The sequence below is a fragment of the Lontra canadensis genome, unplaced genomic scaffold (genome assembly GCF_010015895.1).
Source record: "Lontra canadensis isolate GAN:19392208 unplaced genomic scaffold, GSC_riverotter_1.0 scaffold2, whole genome shotgun sequence".
Lineage (NCBI taxonomy): Eukaryota > Metazoa > Chordata > Mammalia > Carnivora > Mustelidae > Lontra > Lontra canadensis.
The window spans coordinates 7,145,887-7,168,903 of NW_022630996.1; the positions used below are offsets into that span (position 1 = coordinate 7,145,887).

Sequence of the window (23,017 nt, forward strand, 5' to 3'; positions counted from 1 at the left end):
TGTATTTAACCGAAGTTCACACTCATTCTCATTTCCCTATATTCTTAGACCTAAAACAAAAGGATTTACATTAGGGTGCACCCATATTTTGGCAATATGTTTGTACTGATTTAGTTATTACCGAAATAATTTTACATGTGATCTGGATTTAAAAAAAAAATAATAATGCTTCTATATTCAAATGGAAGTTGTCCTTCCAAGTGGGCACCTTGGGAGTCCTTGTGCTTTTTTCTAGTAATATTGCTAATGCTAAAAACAATTTTGTCACAATTCCTTTAGAATTGCTTCAGAGACTGTTTATGAACCTCGTGAGAAAACTGGCCCCATTTTACATGTAAATTGCATAATCTTGTGAATTTATATTTACACAAACACTCATCTCTAGTTTAAGGAGCTCCCGGAAAGATTGCGAACAGAGAATGTAATCTTCAAACAAGGAAGATTGTTTTTCGGGCTCCTCTCTTGGGTACCTGGGAGGGCTCTGGCCTTCCTGTCTGCCCAGTGCCGCCTCAGGAGGCGGCCTCCCCTATTCTGTGCAGTACTGGAGGAGCTGTTGATGATAGGCACCTTGCCATTCCACCACCAAGTCCACCCTCAGCATCTGGTCATGGATGGACTCACCACCCAGGCATGCCAATCACAATGACTCATCTCCTTGGCAACACTGACTGGTCCTGGGGTGGACACATGACCCAGTCAGGGCTAGTCAGAATCCTACATTAGATATATACATGCAGACTGCAGGGAGAAAGCTTCAGCTTTCTCCTAGAGCTGCTAAATTGGGGATAAATGAGTACAGGGCAGTTGGCCGCCATCTTTCTACTGCATGGTAGGAACTGTCCGCAAAAGGAGCAAACAGGAACTGAGCAGAGATTTCAGACAAACGGGGTGTCAAGGAAGTACAAAGTCTGGTTCAAAGCTCTGCCTGCTGCTGCCCTTCCCAGATTCCCCACACTTCAGTCATAGCGTGTGTGCTTTAGGTCATTTGAGTTGGGTTTCTATCGTTTGTTAGCCGGAAGTCCTAACCAAGATGGTGCCCCCTTTCCTCCTCAGCTTTGTGAATACCTGACACCCTCCCGCCTCTCAAAATGTACTTCCCCAAGGGGGCTGATCTCAGTTTGGTACATCAGTGTGAAGGTGTGGGGGCGTCTTACTGCTCCCTGAGATGGGGGGGCCTACTGCCCAGTAATATGAACCCAAGCCCAGGAGGCTGGATCTGGGATCAGTCAACGTTGCCACCCACTCAGACAACCACCACAGGCAAACTCTGAAAATCCCAGTTCTGGGCTCCAGCTTCCTTGTCTCTGAAATATGGAAGCAAAACATGACAATCTCTACAGTCTGGTGTGGCTTTGAAGCCTTTAATTCCTATGAATTAAAAAGGAAATTACATCATGGTCTTTAAATGTTAAGTCTCCTCTCTAAAGGGTGTGAAGGCACTCCCTAGATCAGTGAAATGAGCCAGTGAGGTGTTCCACCGGGTTGAGGGCCGTCCTCAGGACCTTTGCGTGAACCAAAGCTGTTAGCATTTACTGCACGCTTACCACCTGCCAGGTCTTGTTCTAGGTGCGCTGCCCGTATGATCTTGTCTCGTCCTCATGGGATGTGGATGCGGTAGTTACTATACCCACTTTTCAGAATAGGACACTGAGGCTGAGAGAAGGAAGTTGCTCAAGGACGCGCTACTCCAGGGCTGCCTGGTCTGTGGAGCTGCTCTGCGCTGAGCAGGTGCTGGAGAGGAAGCCACCAAGCCACCAGCTGCGCCGATGGGGTCTTTCCGAGGAGGAAACAGACTAGCTTCTTGTTTCACCGACCAGACTCCCAGCCCCCACCCGCCAGCCCAGTTACAAAGGTAAGTTCTTGCTTCACCTTTTGGTAAAAGTTCTTAGCCATTATGTTCATTTATGTTTATTTATGCACATAAGAATCTGCGTATTGAACTCCAGAGCAACTGGTTGAAGAGAAAATTTAGGCCAATCATGAAGTATTGTGCAAACAAGAAAACCCACTTGTTTGTTTAATTGGCAGATTTTCTGTTTTTTGTTTTTGCTTTTTTTTTAAACTGACCAGTCCAATCAAGATAGTTGATAATTGCCTTCTGGTCACTGAGGTGAGGTAGCCTGCTGGTATTAGCCTGTGGGCTGCCTGGCCTTGTGCCAGGAGGCCTGCACCTGTCAGGGACAGCCAAGCTCTCCAGGCTGTTCATCAGAGGTGCCTACAGGACCCAACATGGGAGGATGGGCGGGTTACGCAGCTGAACAGAAAAGCACATTGTAAACTAGTACATATAGTTGTGTAAATAAATACTAGCCCACCCAACTCTATCAGTTCACTCAACAAGCATTTACTGAGCCAAACTCTGTGTCAGGCACTGTGCTGGGTCATGTTAATAATATCCTAGAAAAAGTCTAGAGGAAGCTATACTGGCCAACGGTGCAGGTATCTGAAGCAGGAAATGTTGGGGGACTTTGATTTGTCATGCTGTCTTTATTTCTTTAATGTCCCAGTATTTTATAATGAGTATGTGTGACTTTTCTAATAAGAAAAAGACCAAAGAGGCAAAAAAAAAAAAAAAAAAAAAAGGATTTATCACCGGATTGGCCCCATGGTGTCTTTTTTAAGAGTCAGGGTGGGCGTTGGCAGTGACAGAGCTGTCTGGACTTGGGTTCAAGGCCCTGCCCTGTGATTTCACAGCTGTGTCACCTTGAGCAAACCACAACTTTCCAGAACCAGTTTCTTAATCAAAGAGGCATGCTAGGAGGGTTGGATGAAAAACAGGAGAATGTTTTGCCCACAGTAAAGTTTTAGGTAAGCGCTGGTCATGATCACCTCTCCATCAGCAGTGTGAGCCCCCCTCCCCCCCTACCCCGCGTGCCCCAGCAGGGTGCGGCCCACTTGTAGGGGTGAAGAGGCTGGGTGAGGCATGCCCCTGGGGGAACAGGTGATCGGCTGGCCCCCGGCCCCCAGCCCCCAGCGTCTGCAGAAGGAACCTGGACGCTCATCCAGAGACTCCTGGTTTCCAGGGAGGGTCTGAAGGATGGATGGGGCCTTTGGCTTCTCTGGCAGGTACTAAGCATGAAGCATCTGGTAAATCCTTGCCTCGGTGAGAGTGTGATTTCCTGGCACGTGGGGGATGCTGAAGGGTAACTACTGGCCTGGCCTTAAGCCTCAGCCTCACCTCTGGCCCCCCATAGGTGTGGAAGAGGTAGGCACGCAATTGTGGGGGGTTGTGCAGAGCCTGAAGGAGGTCACTGTGATGCGTCCTAGACTCTCACTTTCCAGAAAGTTCTGAGAAAGGCTAAGCAGAAGTCCACTGCCAGTTGTACTAGGTCATTGGCTTTCTGGGCTGGGCAGCGGCCATGGTGCTGGGAGAAAGAATGGCCCTAGGAGGCCTGGGGATCTGTCCCGGCTCAGCTCACTGGGGCATCTTGCTATCCAATCTGTCATTAGAGCCCGGGAGGCTTAAGTTAGCAGAGAGGCAGAGCAGACTCAAGCTGCCAGGGACACTTTCCTAGAGGAGCAGTGACAGAGTCACAGGCCCATGGAGTTTGGAGTCACTGGGAGCAGGAGTGTGTCCCCTGCATGCGGACGCCCCACTGCACACGTGCTGGGGGGCATGTGCTGACCTCAGCCCTACAGAGCCTGATGGACCGAATCAGCCTTTTATAAAGAGCTCTGCCCCTCTGGGTGGGGCCTGGGGCCGCTCCGTGTCTTCCTCCTGCCCTCTTCCTACTGGTAGAGTCTCTGGTCTCTCACTTCCTGGCTGGACTTTGGATCTCCCACTCAGAGATGTATGTCTCCATCATTCTGGCTTGTCTTCCCAACCTGCTGCTTGGCTACACATGGGTCCCAACTCAGCTATCCACCTGGGACCTTGTAAAATGCAAATCTAATTGTACTACTCCTTTATCTCAAACCCTTCAATGGTTGGTCACCATCAGGGTCTGGGGCGGTCTTCAGCACGGACTGCAGCATCCCGCAAAATGTAGCCCCTGCCTTGTTCTTCAGCCTCATCCCTCCCTATTCCCCATTGCCCCAAGAGCCAGGACGGATGATCACCCTGATTCACTGAAACCCTCCATCATCCCTCACCTCCACACCTTTGCACATGCTGTTCCCCCCGCTTTTCTGGAACAGCATCCCTCCTTCTCATTTTCCTGCCTGGTTCTCCACTAATAGTAGTTAGTTGTGTGCTTGGCTGTCCTTCCATGTGATTGTGAGTGCCTTAAACAAGGGAACCTTCTTTTATTTATCTTTGGCCTTTAGCACTGACTACAGTTGTGGGCAGGTGGTAGGAGTTCCGTAATGTTAATGCAGCATGTGTATCCCAGTCCCACCCTCTAAGGCTGCTGCGTAGAGGCCCCGTCTCTCTGGGGAGGACCATTGCAGTAGCCCTTAAACCAACTCCTCCAAACCAGCTCCTCCCTCAAGACCAAATCTACCTTTGAAAGCAGAAGCTGACTATGTTGTCACATGCCTGATAAGCCTCTAATGGCTCTCCGTTGTTTGAAATAATAGGTCCAGCTTCTTGTCCTGTCATGAGGGGCCCTGCAGGAGCCTGCAACCTCTCTCCCTACCTTATTCCTCTTCTACCAAGGTTCACAAACTTTCTCAATTCAAGGCACGGGTAGTGACTCAGGAGCTTTACGTAGCCTCCCAAGGCCGAAGGAGGTACCCAACAGTCTCCTTTTTAAGCACGTAAGTCCAAACAACTCAATAATTATTCATGTTCTAACAACTCAGTGGACATTGGGAAAAGGAAGACACATAAATTGAAAGTACTTCTCACAGTGTCCAAAAGATGTCACTGTGTTCCCCATGAATATTTAAAATACCCCAGGAAGGCCCTGTAAATTCACCGGTGGCACCCTAGGTTGGCACGTAGTTTGGGAACCACAGCCACATACAGTTGCTCAAAAAATGATCATTTGTGGTTCCCCAGATTTGCAGCTTACCCCCATGCCCCATTCTTTTCACACACAATTTTCCCTGTGATATCCTGGTCTCCATCTTGTTGGGAAACCCCGTTCGGAAGTTGGGTCACCTGTCCGCTCTTCTCTGGACCTTCTCAGGCCCCTCCTTGCGACATCTAGAGCGCCTGGTCCACTCCTCCATTTATTTACATCTCATCCTGTTTTATTTATCAATGGGCTCCTTACTGCTATGAATTCTTTGAGGATAAAGCTTTATGCTTATTTTTCCCTTGCATCCCTGAGAGGCCAGCAGAGCTCCTCCTACATAGGAGTAAATGGAGGGATGGTTGGGAATCTGCCTTTCTCATTCTGAGGAGTCACCTGGTATCCTCCTGACTTCCCAGTTCCTTTGACTGGCCCATCTGAAGCCAGACTTGAAACCTCGGAGCCTTGTTTCCCTTTGTCTTGCATTCCAAAAGCCATCATAGTCCCCGTTCCTTCCAAAACCTGTGGCCCTGTCTTCCTATTTCTCTCCCACTGCGATGGAAGAGGCGTCCGCATGGAGGGCCGCTCTACTGGCTTCTTCACCAGTGTGTGTCCCTTTGTGGCTGGCGCTGGTGATCTCAGTTACGGCTGTGCACTGTCACCTGGGCGCCGGGGGGGGGGGGGGAGTTGGCGCTGAGCATGCAGAACTCTTAGATCACCCCCGCCCCCGCCACCCAATGGCTCTGCCAATGATTTCATTTGAATCAGAGGTTCCATGACATGGTAACACTGAGACGAGTGGCTCAGATCCCCCTTTAGGGCAGGATTTAGCCCGCCATTGACAGCGTAGTCAGCAGAGAGCCTCCACTCTAACTCCAGGGTCATGGGCGACACGGACCAGGCTGCGGCTCCATCTTTGTCCCGGGGCCAGATGGTCAACTTCTCGTGCTCCAACCGTTGCCACCTCAAAGTCTTTCTCTGACTGTTCTTACCAGGGGGAACTCTTTTCCTTCTTCCTCCTCATCTCCCTGTTATCATCCCTCAAGACCAAACTCAAGGACTGCCTCCTCCTGGAAGCCCTCTCTGCCTTCACTGGCCCATGAGTCTACCTAGTTCATGGCTTCAGGTTGTCTGCTTAATCATGTATTCAGCCACTTACTCCCTGCCATTCTGTGCAACTGGGCCTAGGTCTGTGTTTTTCTTCTAAATTCGATGCCAAATTTCTTCAGGAAACAAGAAATGAGTGAGGGGTTTTGTTGTTTTGTTTGTTTGTTTTTGGGTTTTTTTGTGGAAGAGCGGGATGATCTCCCCACTGCCATCAGCTCAGTGCTACCCACATAACCAAGCCTAAAACATCTGCTGAGTGGACAATGCCAGGGCTGAAGCCAGCAGTGAGTTCTTCCAGCCATGGGGGAAACTGTCCCCTCTGTCTCTCTGCCATTGGAAGAAATAGACCCAGACGCCGAAAAGAGTGTGGAAAAGGTCATAAGGAACGGAGAGGAGGGCACGCTGCTCGCAGGACGAGCTGAGAAGTGATGGCTGAAAGGGCGTTGCGTTTGGAGTTAGAATGTTGTGACTCTAGGCTGGTCCCTTGAATCTTGGGGTCACAGTCCCTACACCCAGTAGATTTTCCAGGTATCGAGTGGAAAAGCAGGTCTCACCACCCTTCCTTATGGGCCTTCTTGGCTCCTGCCAGGAATACGCTTTGTAGGTCCTGCGGTGGGTTTCCAGTAGTGACAGTAGGGGGTGAAGGAGGACTCGGCAGAGTTCACACAAGCCCGCTTGGAAGAGGCCGGAGAACCACAGCGCCCCCTAAGGGAGTCCATGAGAGCCAGGCCCGCCTGTGACCCTCCCTGCCTGCAGGCCATCTCCCGTGGGTCCCTCACCCAGGCCCTGTCAGCCACACCCATGGAACACAGGCCAATGCCTGCTCAGGATGGGCCCAGGTCCATAGTCCTGGTGCGGCGTCTGGGTGGTGGCAGGGTCCTACCAGGAGGCCTCATGCTGCCGAGGAACAACCCCAGGCTGGCAGCCAGGAGACGCGGGTTCAAGCTGTCCTCCACTTTTCATGAGTCTCTGGCTCTGCGACAGGAAGTTAGCCTCTCCCCTGACCCTCAGCTTCTGCATCTGTAAGATGAAGTGGCCCTTCCAGTCCTGGCGAGCTGTGACTCTGTCAAGCTACCGTCACGCTTCTTCCAGAACAGAGCTATGGCGGAAAAAGGGAACTGCTGGGCAGCAGGGTTGGGGGGGGGTGGTTAGTTATCTGAAACAAACTTACAACGATAAACCTCTCTACTCTATTGAATATACCCGCCCATTTAATTTATTCAGTTAATAAAACTTATTCCCCAGAGGGGGACAGGCAGAGGTAAGCCACAAACCAGTCTGCCTGCGTGAGCAGGGGTATATACGTCTCGCTCATAACAATAAAAAAAAAAAAAAAGAGTAATTAAGAGACGTATTGAAGTGTACAGAAATCCTGAAGGACACCGAGGAGTCCAATTGGAGTTACTGTCCTTGGTGCAAATTTAATTCAATAGGGAATAGATAAATAAAAATAAAGAAAAAACAAATTCAGAACAGATGTTAGGCAAGCAATTTTTTTCACAGTAAGAATCATAAACGTGAAGAACAGCCTATAAGGCAAAGTTGTTGATGCAAACAGCATCAAGCTACTAAATAAATAGTTAGATGGCACTGCAGGGACAAAGAAACATTAAAATAGTCATTTGGCTGTCCCTGAATATTTGCGCCCACACAGTGATGCCCAGGCATGTCGGTTCCCAGGCACGGGAGGGGACTGTGTGTGTGTGTGCGTGTGTGTGTGCGTGCATTCTGGTGGGTGTACAGAGGACGTGCAAGGCATATATTGGTGCGTGACTCTAGCAAAATCTCCTCTCCCCGGCTGCCATGTGGGCGCAGAATATGAATAGTGAGGCTCCACAAATGCTGGAGAGTCGGTTCTAAAGAAGACAATGGGGTCAGGGAGGACCCCCAGTGCCGGGATGGCACGCCCGCAGTCCTGGGCAGGTGAAGATGGGAGAGTTCAGTGGCAGAAGAATTTCAAGCACAGTGAGGGAGAGATGGGGGCAGGAAAAAAAAAAATTAAAGCCCGGATCACAGTGTTTTAGAGAGAGAAGGAAGCTCCAAGATGATCTTTCTAGCCCAAACTCCCCTCCCCCATTGCATAGCTTGAGGAAAATGAAGGACCCAAGAGGTGAGATGACCCGTGGGCACCACCTGGACACTTGCCACGGCCAGGAGGAGGGGAGGGTCAGGAATTCCCTGGGAGCCACAAAAGGCCAGAGATACTGCTGCCTAACTTTCCTGAGGACCTGCAGCAGGGAGGATGGAAGCTCACGCCAGCCCCGGCTAGGGACGGCTCCTGGAGCTGGTGCTCTCCCTGGGGGCACCTGCTGGTGTAAGAAGACCTTTCAGAGACTGACCTGAGGAGTGGATGGATCACCACCGCTCCCAGGGCAGGCTGCCCTCACGGTTCCTTTGATTTTCATGGCAGACCTGGGAGGTAGCAGGCACGCGCATGTCTTTTTTTTTTTTTTTTTGAAGGTTAGGGACAATGGTTCAGTCATTCGTTCTAGTTCCATGGCTGTGAACAGCCAAGCTAAGACCAGAACCCAGATCTGGCTCACAATCAAGTGCTCTTTTGGGCATCCTAGGCAGACCCCTGAGGGTTAGGCTAGGGGAGAGGGTGCCCCTTGGGAGGGGGACATGGGTTAGTAGCCCCAAAAGAACCTGATGCATGACCAGAGTGAGGGGAGCCCTGCTCTTGTGTCATGAGAGCATCTCCCCTCCCTCATCTGTTTATCCCGCGGATCCCAGGCTGGACTGGTATGCCGCGAATCGTTTCTGTGCTTCTGCGGGCTTGCTACTGAACTGATGGCCATGGTCACTGATGGGAAAAGGTTATAGACCATCTGCCCCAAACCTTGATTTAATATGAGAACCTTTCCCCCAATTCCTTTTGTTATATCCCAAGGAAATACTAATTATCCAAATCAGCAAAATCACAAGACCTTCCCATTGAGGTTTTATCCCGAAAGGTACGTGCTGGTCACTCAGCAGATGCTTCCTGAGCCCCGTTTACGTGTCGGGCACTGTCGTGGGCTCTGGGAATAGCCCCGCACGGGAGACAGACTGCGCGTCCACACAGAGCGTGTGTTCTGAGAGAGCTGCGCGGGAAACAAGTCATGAAGTGGCCTGTCCTAAGACGGGAGTGTTGGGAGCATCCGAGGAACAACACTAGGGGACCGTGGAACAGAAAAGGCTTGGGACTAGGAGAACCAGGGACGTCTGGCTGACTCAGTCCATGGAGCGTGCTGCTCTTAATCTCAGGGTTCTGAGTTCAAGCCCCATGTTGGGCAGGGAGCCTACTTAAAATTAAAAAAAAAAAAAGGAGAACCTGCACAGCCCTGCACTCAGCTCTTGCTCACCACGTATTATTTTTGTCCTGTTTCCATATAAGTGGAGGATAATGAAATCAGCTCAACCAAACCCCCAGGGTTGTTGGGGTGGTCACGGGGGATACTATCCTGAAGGGACAAGACCCAAATAGAAGACCAGAAAACAGTTACCGACTGGTATTTACTCCCTAAGCGGCCCCAGGGAACAAAGATACGTGTCTCTTACAGTCACAAAGAAAGCTACATGCCCGTAGCCTGCGCACACAAGTCCATAAAGCATAAAAGGAGGTCCATGGGAGCGCTGTTTGTTGGAGGCCATGGCGTGTCCCCCCACCCCCCGACCACCACCGAGGAGTGGGGACAGGGATGGGCAGGAAGAGTGGAGCCCCACACTCTGTGGGAACCCCGTGACGTGAGGGTCCCTAAAGCAGAGCGCTCAGTGAAAAAACCAAAGCAGGGAACGAGGACACAGCCATCGGGATAAGCTAAGGATGATACACACGAATACAGTTTGCAGGAACGCGTGCCAAAAAAATGCATGTTAGGGACAATGGAATGGTTGTCTGCTGGGGAGAGAAAGGAATGAGAGAAAGGTACGAGGATAAAAGGGAATAAATAAACATGCAGAACACGTGGCAGTGTGTTCCCCGTTCTCCACGGCATCTCAGAATGAACACACACACACACACAGAGACAGAGAGACAGAGACAGAGATGGAGACAGAGATAGAGACAGACAGAGGGAGAACATTTTGAAATGGCGGTAATTAGTAATTGCTGGTGGCAACACTGATAATTCACCGTGGGGAAGTGAGCTGCTCTCATCGATGGCTGTGTTTCCTGGGGAATACGTTGGGAGTAAAATGCTATTTGTTAGATCAGTGTTTTCTCTCAGAGCCTGTTCTCTACATTCTAGTCCCAAGAGACGTTCTGGAAAACAAACAAAAAAAGTTCTGTGGTCAAATAAACCCTGTGTGCTAAGCGTCTCCCTTGGAGGTGTTCCAGCAAGTCAGTACGGGAAGGGTTCGGAGAAGCCCCACGATCAAGAGACCTGTGTTCCTTTGACTAACCCAGTGTTTCTTGCATTTGACCAGGGGGAACGCCCCCTTTTTTATTTTCCATGTAACGATTATTATTGTCCGTGGAAATAGTCCAAAGGACACTCTGTGGGAAACAGCACGTTAGATTGTTGAAGGATTTTGAAGGCTGAGACTCAAGAAGGCCAGAGAATCGAGATTCCAAGCATACTCTGGGACTCACACCCTCCCATCTCCTTCCTAATGCGGCTCCGTGACTGGGGTACTTTGTCCTGAAGTCATCAGGGACCCCGTATCTCATCCGTAGTGCCCACTGATCGCAGAAGAGATGGACCTGCCTTTCCCTCTGCCTTGCTCCCCTCCTCAGGATGGGCGGAAGGACCTTTTTGTCTCCAGAACTCAAAGCCCACATTTAGGGATGAATGTCAAGTCGTGTCTTATTCCTTAGAATGGACCAGTCAGTCGTTCACTTCTGCTGCTACAGGATGTTTCCTGGATAAAGTTCTCCCTCACATTTAGACCTTGTATTTCTGATGAGCCAAATCACTGTCATCACTCACTTGGGCCATCAGAAGGATTGTTTGTTTGTTTATAAATTCCATCCCTTTCCTCCCCCACCATGACCCCGGGCACTTACTTCCTTCCAGGAACCCACTTCCTTAGCACCGTGGCTTTGGTCTGTCTCCTCTCCCACACTGCCAAGGTCATGCTCTCTGTCACTGTCCCAAAGATCACAATGGCCTAGCACACCCTTGGCTTGTACTTGCTCCCTTCCTCTATCCCAGCCAAAACCCCGTAACTTCCTCTCAAGCTTATGCACCCAGCACGCCATCTCTCCTTGACGGGACCCGGTGTGAAGGCCTTCAGCCCCTCTCAGTGAGCACACGCTCTGTGCAGAGGCCGTGAGGACCGAGGGGGACTTCTGTGTGCCTCCTCCAGCAAACCATCACAAAGCAAGGCCATGATCTTGACAAGGTCCTTGAGGTGGGAAGCCCAGATAGGGAAGGGCCAGTGCCCAGGAGAGGAGACATGGCCCTGTGAACGAGCGAGTGGACGTCCACAGGAGTCCCAGACACCGAGGACTAAATTTATGTGAGACACAAAGGCTACAGTGACCTGGCGAGAAGGAGGAAGCTTGGAGGGGCTGAAAGCAGAACCGAAAAGTAAACACATAAATTGTAAAGGGTTTGGCAGAGAGTGAGATAAGAAGAGAAGGGGCTCCGGAAGGGGGACTACTGGGAATTTATTAAAATGAACTAAATTTATGGTGCAGCTCAGGCATTTGTTGATAACAGGGCTAGTCTGGTAAAGAATGTGCCCACTGGCTTATAGTCAACAGGAAGCTGGGGCAAGATGACTGGGGCCACGCATTCCAGTTAGAAATGTGTGGCTCACACTGACCAGTTGGGTTCCAGAGCACACGGGGAAATTTACATTTCTCCTGGAGTTCACTCTCAAGGTTGGGAGGCAAGAAGTAACGGCCACATAGACGGTCAAAAAGGGAATAGTAAAGCATTGTTACAGAATGTTGTCCACACGTAAAATGGTGCAGTCACTACGGAAAACAGTAAGGCATCGCCTCAAAAATGAAAAAGAATTACCACACGATCCAGCATTTCTGCTTCTGGATCTGTCCACGCGAGAATTGGAAGTGAGGTCTCGCGAGAAGTGGAAGTGAGATCTCAAAGAGCTGCTCGCACACCCACGTTCATAGCCACGCAGTGCGCAATAGCCCAAAGGTGGAAATAGCCCAAGGGTCCACAGACAGATGAATGGATAAACAAAACATGGTTTATACTTAAAATATCATTCAGCCCTAAAAAGAAAGGAAATTCTGACACCTGCTACAACGTGGGGGAACCCTGAGGCCATTATGCTCAGTGAAATTAGTCTGTCACAAAAGGACAACTGTGGTATCATTCTGCTTCTTTGCGGTTCCTGGAGCAGTTGAAATCATAAAGCCAGAAAGTAGAATGGTGATTGCCAGAGGCTACAGGAAGGAGGTTGGGGGAGGCTTTGTTTAATGGGCACAAAGTTTGTTTTTTCCGGAGGAGAAGGGTCCTGGAGATGGGTGGTGGGATGGTTACCCAGCAGTCTCAATGTACTTAATGCCCCGGAACTGCACACTTAAAAAGGATTAGGATGGTAAATTTGACATTGTATTTTACCACAAAAGAAGAGCCCTCCAGCCAAATGTCCTCCATGCACGCCGCCCTCAACACCTGGGTCAGACCGGGAGCCGGGGTCCCACTAATCCGACAGCCATGCGATGTGGAGGCATGAAAGCCCATTCCATCTACTACGATGAAATCTTAATTCTGAGGGTGTCAGTTGTGGGTCTCGGACACTGAAGCCTGTTGTTCGTTAACAAGTACAGATATGGGGGTGGGTAGGACTCAGGATGTTAAGTGTCCATTCAGGAGACAGCATCCTAGTGGGATCCTGGGCTAAGGAGGACAAAGAACTAAAATGGTCCGAGGGACCCAAACTCTAGCAGAGACATCTAAAACTTCGGGGAAGCCATTAAGAATCTTTAGGGTGGAGTCCTTCGGAAGGATCGAGTAGCCACATGAGTCACAAGGGACAAGCCATCGTCTGGCGGTGAATCTGAGAAGAGAACTTGGAGACTTACAGACACGCCTCAAAGGAAAGTGGAAGGTCCAGTCAACAATGGCCTCTTTGGCGCTTCATACACAGCGAGCACTGCATTAGCGATGGAGAAGATAGAGGAGATGACCCTGATGGGACCTGGATTTCCTTCCCAAGGGGTCCTGTTGGGAAGGGCAGTAACCTTGATCAATACCCACTTCCCTTGTAGCCTGAGTAGTACCAGGAGGTGCTGGTGGGTGTTGGAACACAACAAAAGACCACACTCACCACATCCACCTACCACGTGGTGACGGGCCATCCACCAGCCAAAGGCCCAGGGCAGAGGTTATAATTTCCTCTTGAAACAGGGACAAAGATAGCCTCATTTGATCACAGTGCCTCCTTAGTGGTTAATGTGGGGAGCCTGGGCAGCGTGTCAGAGAGTCAGGCCTTTGTCTGTACACCAGTACACTGTGAGTCTCACTTGGAGTAGGAAATTTCATATAGTAGGTTGCAAAATTCTTACAGTCTGGGGGTGTGATGGGGAAGAAGTTGTGAGGAGCATGGTCTTGAGATGCAAACAATAATCAAGGAGCTTATTTTAGTAATTAAGTTGCTACATATGATCATGTCCCAGGCATGCAGGCATCCTAAAACCTGGCAGCCCCTTGCTAGGAATTACTTTGTGTGCCCAGGGCAGAAGTCTCCCACTTAAGACAGACCCGGAATAATTGCAGCACATAGTAAATGACCCAAACTCTAAAAGATTTAAAGGGGTCTTGAGGAGGAAAGGAGAATATGGTCCATTTTCTTTTCTTTTCTTAATAAAGACTTTATTTATTTATCTAGAGAGAGAGAGAGCATGGGAGTGGGGGAAGGGGAGAAAAATCTTCAAGCAGTCCCTACCCCCCTCAACCATGCTAAGCATGGAGCCTGACGTGGGGCTCAATCCCACCACATGAGATCATGACCTGAGCTGAAACCAGGAGTTGGTCGCTTAATGGACGGTGCCCCCCAGGGGCCCCATGTGGTCCATTTTATTATTTTTTAAGAGATTTTATTTATTTATTTGAGAGAGAGAGAGAGCACAAGCAGAAGGGAGGGGTTGAGGCAGAGAGAGAGCAGACACACCGCTGAGCAGGGAGCCTGAGGTGGGGCTCGATCCTGGGACTCTGGAATCATGACCTGAACCTAAGGAAGATTCTTAACCGATAGAGCCACCCAGGCACCCCTAAATGGTCCATTTTAAAGATAAAATTTGATCATTCAAAACCTAGTAGAATTTCAAACGTGTGAGATGATACGTGATTTGTTTGTTTGAAAGTGTATTCTATATATCCAGAGTTAATTTGGTGTAGACATTTAGATGCCTTTGCCTTCTGCCCTATGTAACAAGATTCAAAACTGTTGCCTTTTTTTTTTTAATCATTCAAGGGCTCCAAGAACTTGAAAAAAGTTTCTCTGCTCCCAAAATCGGGATAAAGAAGAACTTTAAGCTCTATGTGAATTGGGAATTAGTTGCTCCTTTGAATTTAGAAAGGACTTTTTTTTTTACATTGTGAAATCAAAGATAGTGTGACATTCTTATTTTTGGACAGAATAGGGAATGCTATGTGCATTCTCAATTAATTAGGGTTGAGAGCCATACGAATTGGGTAAGCGTGTGCAATTTTTGAGAGTATCTGTGCAGAAGAGTTCTCGACAGAAGATGTCTGCTAATGCCATGTGTTATCTGGACCTGCTTGCAGATGGGAGAATGCCTTGGCAAATGCCCCAGTGATTCATGACTAGGTTACATAATTCTATTTTGCATTTTGGGTTGAACGACTTGGAGTTGTTGCAGGTACAATTCAATTAAATATGGAATTTATTATTTGAAAATATTAGCTGGAAATAGAGCGTTTATGCAGTTTTAATTTGAGATGTTCTATTGTTCGGGGGCACACTGGTGCAGGGCTATCACCTGGGGGATAAAGAAGTCACTGATGCCGTATGTGATTGTCACTGATGAAGGGTGAGCTCCCTTCCATCTTGAACCCTCTATGCTGGTAGATTTGGGGAATGCACATCAAGGAGTGTAAAACTGAAAATCTGAGGCTGACTCTTCCCTGCCTGTGAGCCCTGCACTCTTCCCAGACTAGTGCTTGTCCCCCACCTGCAGTCCCAGCCCCTCCCCAGATGTGGAACAACCCCAGACATCCCATCCTCAACCTTGATGTGCTCCCCCCAGGATGGATCTCTTGTCCCCAGCTGGCAGCAGGGACTGGGTCTGGTTTCTGCATCCTGGACCTCACATTCTGCTCCCAGTCTGAGGACTGAGTGCCTGTGTGTGATTTGTCCCCAGGCCTTTCCCCCCTGATGCCCTGCTTTCCTCCTCCCGGAGGCCCATCTCAGGACCCGGCACCCCCTGTTGTTAGGGCCTCATGTCCACTGATAGGTCTTCCTGATTTCTGCTTTTCTGGATGCCTGATTCTTGTCCAACTGATCTCCTCTTTGGGCAGCCTTCTCCTGGACTGTTCACAATGGCCATGTTTGCTGGAGTGGGGAGCTGCCAATTTCTTAACCCTTTAAACACTGTGCTTTGCTCATTGGCTGGAACCTCCTCCATCAGCAACCCCAGCCTGGTCAGTTTTCCATATCTGGCCACCCCAGTGAATGTCTCGGTCATTCCCTCTGCTGTCCCATCCATTGGAAGCACGCAATGATGGCCATACCTCACTGAGGCAGAGTTTTCCCATGAACTACTCAGATATTGACCCTCAGTGCAAAAACAATACCGACAGATGTTTTAAATTGCCAGCCCATATATTCTGTTAACGCTTTTTTGCTTGAAAGATTCTGGGTTAAGCCTGGGCAGTAATTGTCATAATGTCTGAACTTGTAATTTTAAAGAAGCAACAGCAAGGTGTTCTTGGGCAGCAAGTGCTGAGTGAGGGGCAGGACCCCCATCCCCTGGTGGGACGGTTTCAGCTTATATTCTATTTCAGCCACTGATTTCGTCCAGGGGTCTCACAGTCCGAAACCACCGTAAAAACAGGGGTTTATCACATTTTCACTGATGACTGTTGGGGTCGAGCCATTGGTTTGCAGCTCCCTCATTTAGAGCTGGCAAGGGTTTCAGGTATCATCTGGCCCTTTGCTTTTCAAATTCCTCATCTTGACTTACTAGAGGTTATGAAACCGATTCAGTGAGTCGTGACGAGCTTGTATTTTTTGTTTTGTTTTGTTTTGTTTTGTTTTCCAGGAAATAATAGAATAGAATAGGTCAATGTGGATCTTACAGTAGTAAGATATTCTTTTGTAAGACTTTTATTTCAAGTGTGCACGTCCTGGATCACCGTGCAAAATGTATTATTCACCAAGGCTCATAATTCAAATGTCGAAGTCACTGATAGAGTCCACATCCCTCATTTTATTTTGAGAAATCTGGGGCTTTGAGAGGGGAAGAGATTGGCTTAAATCCATCAAGGTAACAAGGGGCAGATAGGGGAGCTGGAGCTGGAATGTGAACCCCAGTTTACTCCTGTAAGTTGGCATGCGCTGTTTGATGTTTTTCTACCCAAGAAAGAGGAATTCATATGGGCTCCTGATTTTTAGGAGTGTAGGTCCCAAAGACCTGGACAGTAGGAGTCATTGAACTGTGCAGTAACCCCCACTGATGGGTTGTCGTAGAATGAGAATGGGGGAAGGGAAGTGGTGAGAACTGGTGAGTTAAAGAAGAGACTTGAAGTCCAGAAAAAATGGGTAAACATCAGAAGGGTCTTTGGATGAAGACTAGGGAAAAAGAGTAATCTTAAACCATAAGGAAGAATGGAAGCCTTATAGTAACTCAGGTGTAACAAGAGACTGTGATAGGGATAGGAGAGGTGAAAAGCAAGCTCATTCAAGAGAAGTGGGATGCTAATAGAATTCTTCCTGTCCTTTTGGGTCTAGATTGCCTATTTATCTTAGGACAACTGTTCCTTTGATAATTCTACCTAATAGGCTACATGCTTCGGTGGGTGGTAATTATCATGTATTTTCCTGCTGACAACTTTCTTCCTACTCTTAAAGCCCTCCTAGGGAAAAAAAAAAAAATCAGCCAGTTATATTCATTTTTATAAAAAAAAAAATGCACCCCCACCCTAAAATGCAACACCAGGGTAATTATTCATTTAAAAATGGGCCCTTGCAAGTTGAGTGTTAGCAACTGATCTCTTTTGACCTGCGAGAATACAGATATTTAACTCACAGAGTGATTCTCGGTAATTATGGCATGCAGACCACCAGGTCTCATATTAATTTTGGTTTCAGACTCATATCACTTGAAGATGGTGATCCTAAGCTTTATTTTCCACTCTTTCTTGAAAGACTCAACTTTTACCAAGTCAGGAGACCCCAAATATTGCCCCCTCCGCCCCCTATCAGTTGCCCTGGTGTGAGTCTGAACGCTTGTATTTTCTTGAACAAAGCAGCCATGGGTTCCAGCCTACACCATATTCTGCCACGTTTTCAAGTCCCCTGTGTTCAAGCGTCTTGTGTCGTCTTAGAGAACAACCAGGGGGCACAGGGCTGTAGCAGACTGAGTCCTTCGGAGCCCTTTCGTTCCCAGAGTTCTGGGTCTTTGCAGGTTGGCCAACAAACATCCTGCACATTGATGACACAGCCATCTGCCTGCGTTTAAGCAAACCCATCTCAGCGCCATCCTGCACGTGTGAGCACGTGAGCTCGCTGGCTTGGAGCTCTCACGTGTGAATGTTCCAGACCCTATTCTGTTTGAAGCGCTGGCTCTCCTGAAAAAACACTGAAATGACCTTACTGTTTTCGTTGCTTTCCCACATGCATCCCAAAGTTCTCAACTTCCTCACTGCCTGGTGACAAGGTGCTGTTAGTTCATGGGCGCTGGCTAATTAAATAAAAACGGTGCTAAAAACCTCCAAGTTGGAAGCATATGAGACACCTCTACCTCCCATGGGCATGAACCTTGTGTCTGAGTGCCAGGTCTTTTCTACCAAAGCCTTATTTGTTTGCTAAATTGATTTTCTTTTTTTCAATTTGGGGACTCAAGGATCCCTGAGAGATTGCTTTAGATTTTGGGGCTTGCAAAGATGTTCTGAGAACATTCTACTGCTGGTAGGTACCAGAAGGTACTGTATTCATGATATCCAAATGAGATTATTTGGTAGAGTGCTGACATGTAATTAGGAAAGGGATTAGTGCACAGAAGTCAGAAATATGTAGATATGGGCACTAATAAATGATAACAGTGATGTTCCTTTCAGTTGGAAAAGGATGACTTTTCAGATGGAACGCTACCATCTGAAAAAAGTAAGAGTGAATGCCTCCTCCTAACCTTACTCTCAAGTAGATTCTCAAGGTATTATATATTGAAATTTTTTAGATGAAATAAAAGACACCAGAAAACTGGAAATTAAAAACATATATTTTTTGAGTAAGATCCAAAATGTAGAGACCACTAAAATTGATTAAATTCAACCATTAAAAAACCAAATGTTTTCTGATTGGAAAAAATACACAATAAATGAAGTTAAACAATATATAGGAGAAAATATTTGCAATGTATGTTAGATGTAAAGGGCTATTTTCTTTAATATGTGAAGAGCTTCTACAACTAAATTGGGAAAAGATCACTAATCCAATAGAAAAGTGGCAGAGGAATCTTCAGAAAAAAAATGCTTTTAAATATAAACCAAAAAAATGGATTTTAAACATATGAAAGATACCCAAGCTTGTTCATCATTAGAAAAGTGCAAATCACAACTACCATCAAGTGGTAAAGACTTAAAATGATGACTACCACATGTTAATGGCAATCACGTGAGAGAACCAGGTGCTCTCATATACTTATTTATGAGAATGTATATTGATATAACTCCTAGACAGAGCCATTTAAAATAAAATTAGAAGTGTAGATAATCTTTGACCTGATAATTTATTTTAGGAATTTACCCTACAGACATACTTACATAAGATAGCAATGATGTATATAGAAGAAAATTCACTGCCGTATTATTTATGAGAACAAAATATGTTCATCAATTGAAAACTTAATTTTAGAATTCAGATACATCCATACAATGGAATCCTTAAAAAACAGAATAGCAGTTATGGGGCACCTGGGTGATTCAGTCATTAAATGTCTGCCTTTGGCTCAGGTCATGATCCCAGAGTCCTGGGCTCCCAGCTCACTGGGCTCCCAGCTCAGCAGGAAGCCTGCTTCCCCTTCTCCCCCTCCCCCTGCTTGTGTTCCTGTTCTCGCTATCTCTTTCTCTGTCAAATAAGTAAATAAAATCTTAAAAAAATAGAATAGCAATTAACAAGAATGAATGTACTGAAATGAGAAAATTTCACAAATATCATTAATGAACAAGGCAAGATAAAGAAGGGCATCTAGCATATATCATCCGTCTGAGTGTTAGGAAATTGATAGCAGAGGTTTCTTCTGGGAAAGAGTGGCTAAGGATCCAAGAAGGGTGTCAGTTTCACTTTCTGCTGAATACTTGTTTGTACTTTATGAATTGTATACAATATGCATGCTTACCTACTTACAACGTACTGTTCCAAGGAGGGTATATGAGATCACTGAACAAATCTGGCTTGTTAAAGGGATATAGGAATGAGGGGGCAGTAATGAAATGGAGGGGTGGAGAAGGATGGAGGCCAAGAAGCACGAGAATCAAATTCAACAAGAGGGAGTAAAGTTTATACTAGAAATCAAGGGTCAAAATAAAGTAAGGGCAAGAAGAGATAGGGATGGAGCTAAATAGAACAGCTACAGAACTATCCCTTAAAAGACATCTAAGAGAAGGGTAAAGAAGCTTTGGATAGGAGACTTCAGGAGTCACAAATGAGCTAAACTTAGGTGCCATAAGTACTTATAAGTAATTAATAGGAAGAGTTTAATAAAGGCTTGTCATCCACTGGATTATAAAGCCAGTTACAAATTGGAGGGGAAAATCATCTCCATCCTGTTTCTATCCAATCACGAGTGTCTGATGGTTATGTTGGTGCTGTTCTTTTAGGGTTTAGGAAGGAATATAAATCCAACTGGGGGCTCACACTCAGACCGAAGGAGCTAACCAGTAATCATTAACCGACAGCAGGTTGTCTAAAGCCATAAAGCCTCACTTTCTTTCTATTATGTTGTCAGGGGTCCTACCGTGCAATTCAAAAGAGTTCAAACCAAGTATTGTGAATAAAAACTGGATAGGTACGCGTGCCAGTCCATCTGCTTTACATTCAAGTTCAAAGAAGGCAGAGACAACATGTGTAGTTTTATCTGCACAGCGCGTGGCAAAGCAGGCTACATAATTAGATACTTGGTAAAGACATTTTGTTCTCGGTGGTGGTGGCGGTGACAGTAAACAGTGATGCTGTCAACCCTTCTTGGCAGAAAGCTCCTCGAGCAATATCTTCCCCATAGCAGTGAGTGGGAGGGAGGATGGAGAAGGAGCCGATCTCCAGTTTGGGGAACCAGACTCTGACTGAGTTGCTATGATAACAACCAGATAATAAGCATCATGATCCCCATATTTGGCTTTCAGGTCCAGAGCAGAGAGGAGGTCCCCTCTGCGCGTGCTTCTCCCAGCACGGAGTACTGTCCCGACACCCAGCAATGCAGTGCCTCTCTAGATGGCATCAACAGTGTGGGGCTTCCCTTGTCAAATGCTGCATCAATCTATCATTTTAATTTTTAAGAGGACCAATCTGGTCTTGGTAATATTTTCTAAAAAAATAAAAGTAGGGGCGCCTGAGTGGTTCAGTTGGTTAAGCCACTGCCTTCAGCTCAGGTCATGATCCCGGAGTACTGGGATAGAGTCCCATATCGTGCTTCCCCTGCTCTGCAGGGAGCCTGCTTCTCCCTCTCCCTCTGCCTGTCCCCCTGCCGGTGCTTGCTCTCTCTCTCTGTATCAAATAAAGAAATAAAATCTTTAAAAATAAATAAATAAAAGTAGTCAGGGGCACCTGGGTGGCTCCGTCGTCCACTGAGTGTCTGTCTTCGGCTTGGGATGTCATCCCAGGGTCCTGGAATTGAGCCTCGCATTTCATCGGGCTCCCTGCTTGGCAGCAAGCCTGCTTCTCCCGCTCCCCCTGCCACTCCCCCTGTTTGTGCATGCGTGATTTCTCTCCCAAAATTAATAATAAATAAATAAATATCTTTTTAAAAATAAATAAGAATAGTCTAAAAATTAATATAACTTCAACTGAATCACTGTGTAAAAGAAAGGCTTTTTACTGAACGTACTTCATCCTTGACATTTCCAACCAGCTTAACCAACTGAGGCACCCAGGTGTCCCCATCCCTTTCATTTTTAAAGGTGAGCACACCGATTCTCATCAAGATTACAGCGCTCAGTCCGGGCTTTGCCCCATCACCGTCTTGACTCCAAATCCAGGAGTGGACATGTTTAAAAAGAAGTCAGCATTTTATGGCTCATCTTTTTTTCTAAAGGAGAAAAATGTTGAAATTATTTCATCCCCTTTCTTTTTTTCCCTTTTCACCAGAGGTGGGAACAAAGAGTGGAGATGATACTGACTGCAGTTTCTATCTCTACAACCTCATCAGAAATCATTCTCTTCGATTCCCTTTTTCTTGAAATGAAAAGGATAAATGGTGTTAACTTAGTTAAAGTTGGGCTGGTGGAGTTGATTAGACATCCTGTCGTCAAAGAGACTAATTTTCTCTCCCTCCCCCCCTCTTTCTCTTTGCCCCCCACCTCTCACACAGGCATGCACACCACGCCAGCCACAAGTTAATACAGTGCCCTTTAAACTCTTCATCTGACATTTTAAAATTATTTTAAAATACCCAAGTGCTCTACTCTGAAAAATCTACCAGAAGAGTACTCCAGGGGATGGATTCCTAGAATTCAAACTTAGAGAGGCCTTTTCCTAATTCTAGGGAAGCTGCTGTCATTCTGAGTCACTGCTATGTCTCAGTAATGTATGGGACAGTCTCCAAGGTCGGTGTCAAGTCAACCACAGATTGAGACTGTTGGGAAGAGAGAACTGGAATGAGAACTTTGAAAAAGCAATAGAACAGCCCAAGAGTAAGAGAAAGGTAAATGGGTTAATCCTTTGAGCCTTTATTACGTATCTATCATACTTAAAGCAAGAAGCTATGCAAGTAAAAAAAAAAAAAAGTGAAGACCAAGCTAAAAGATATCCTAGAGAATTACCTAGAGTTAATTATTATTGGAAGATGTGCACCGTCTCCCTGTCCTTCTATCAGAGGAACACACCTCCCTGCCCCATCCATGTCAGGCTTGGCCAAGTGACTTGCTTTGGCCTCACTGTGGGCAGAGTGTGCTTCCTGCCCTGACTTTGAGTGTGGCCATAGAACTTGGTTTGGCCAATAGGATGTTATCAGACATGATGCAGCAGAAACTTAAAATGTTCTTGTGCCCTTAGGTGTGCTCTCTTGAATATTTGCCTTCACCTTGAGAAGAGCCTTTCCTGGTTTCCTTGCTATTCCAAGAAGGACAAGAGATACATAGAGCAGAGTTGCCCCACTTGAGCCTAAGTGAGCTGGCTGCCCAGAGGACCAGCAGATGCACCAGCAAGCCTAGCTGAGTTGAGCCAAGCGTAGCTTAGATTAATTGATTCCAGCCACCCCTTAGATATGTGATGAATAATAATTTATTGTTTAAGTCCCTGCATTTTAGGTCGGTTTGTTCCACAGCGGTAACAAACTAATTCAGAGAGCATCTAGTATGACAATTTATTACTTTTGCAGGATCGTATAGTAAACTAAAGGGCAGTGAGAACAACTTGGCCAAAACTTTGGCCAACAACTTGGCCAAAACTCTACCCAGCCAAAACTCCCAGGTAGGGCCTTTTCCATAAAATACAAGTCAGTCTTTTGAAAATCATCACTGGGAGAAGAAGCATCATGGATCCTATGGATAGAAGGGTTCCCAAACCACTGGATCCCATTAGCGTGTACATTAGGAACACAACAGAAGTTTACTGCACCTAAAACAGTGGTCACAGACCTGGAGGTCTGGAAAAAAACTGCTAATAATCACCCCATGGCTGAGGAGGAGCGATACAGAAACAGACTAAAAATGATT

At 47.0% G+C, this 23,017-nt stretch overlaps 1 protein-coding gene across 1 annotated transcript in view; it reads right to left on the reverse strand.

Annotated features, from left to right (window-relative positions):
• Window positions 1-23,017, reverse strand: part of TBXAS1 (thromboxane A synthase 1) — a 164,151-nt gene that overhangs the window by 85,382 nt on the left and 55,752 nt on the right. The window lies entirely within an intron of this gene.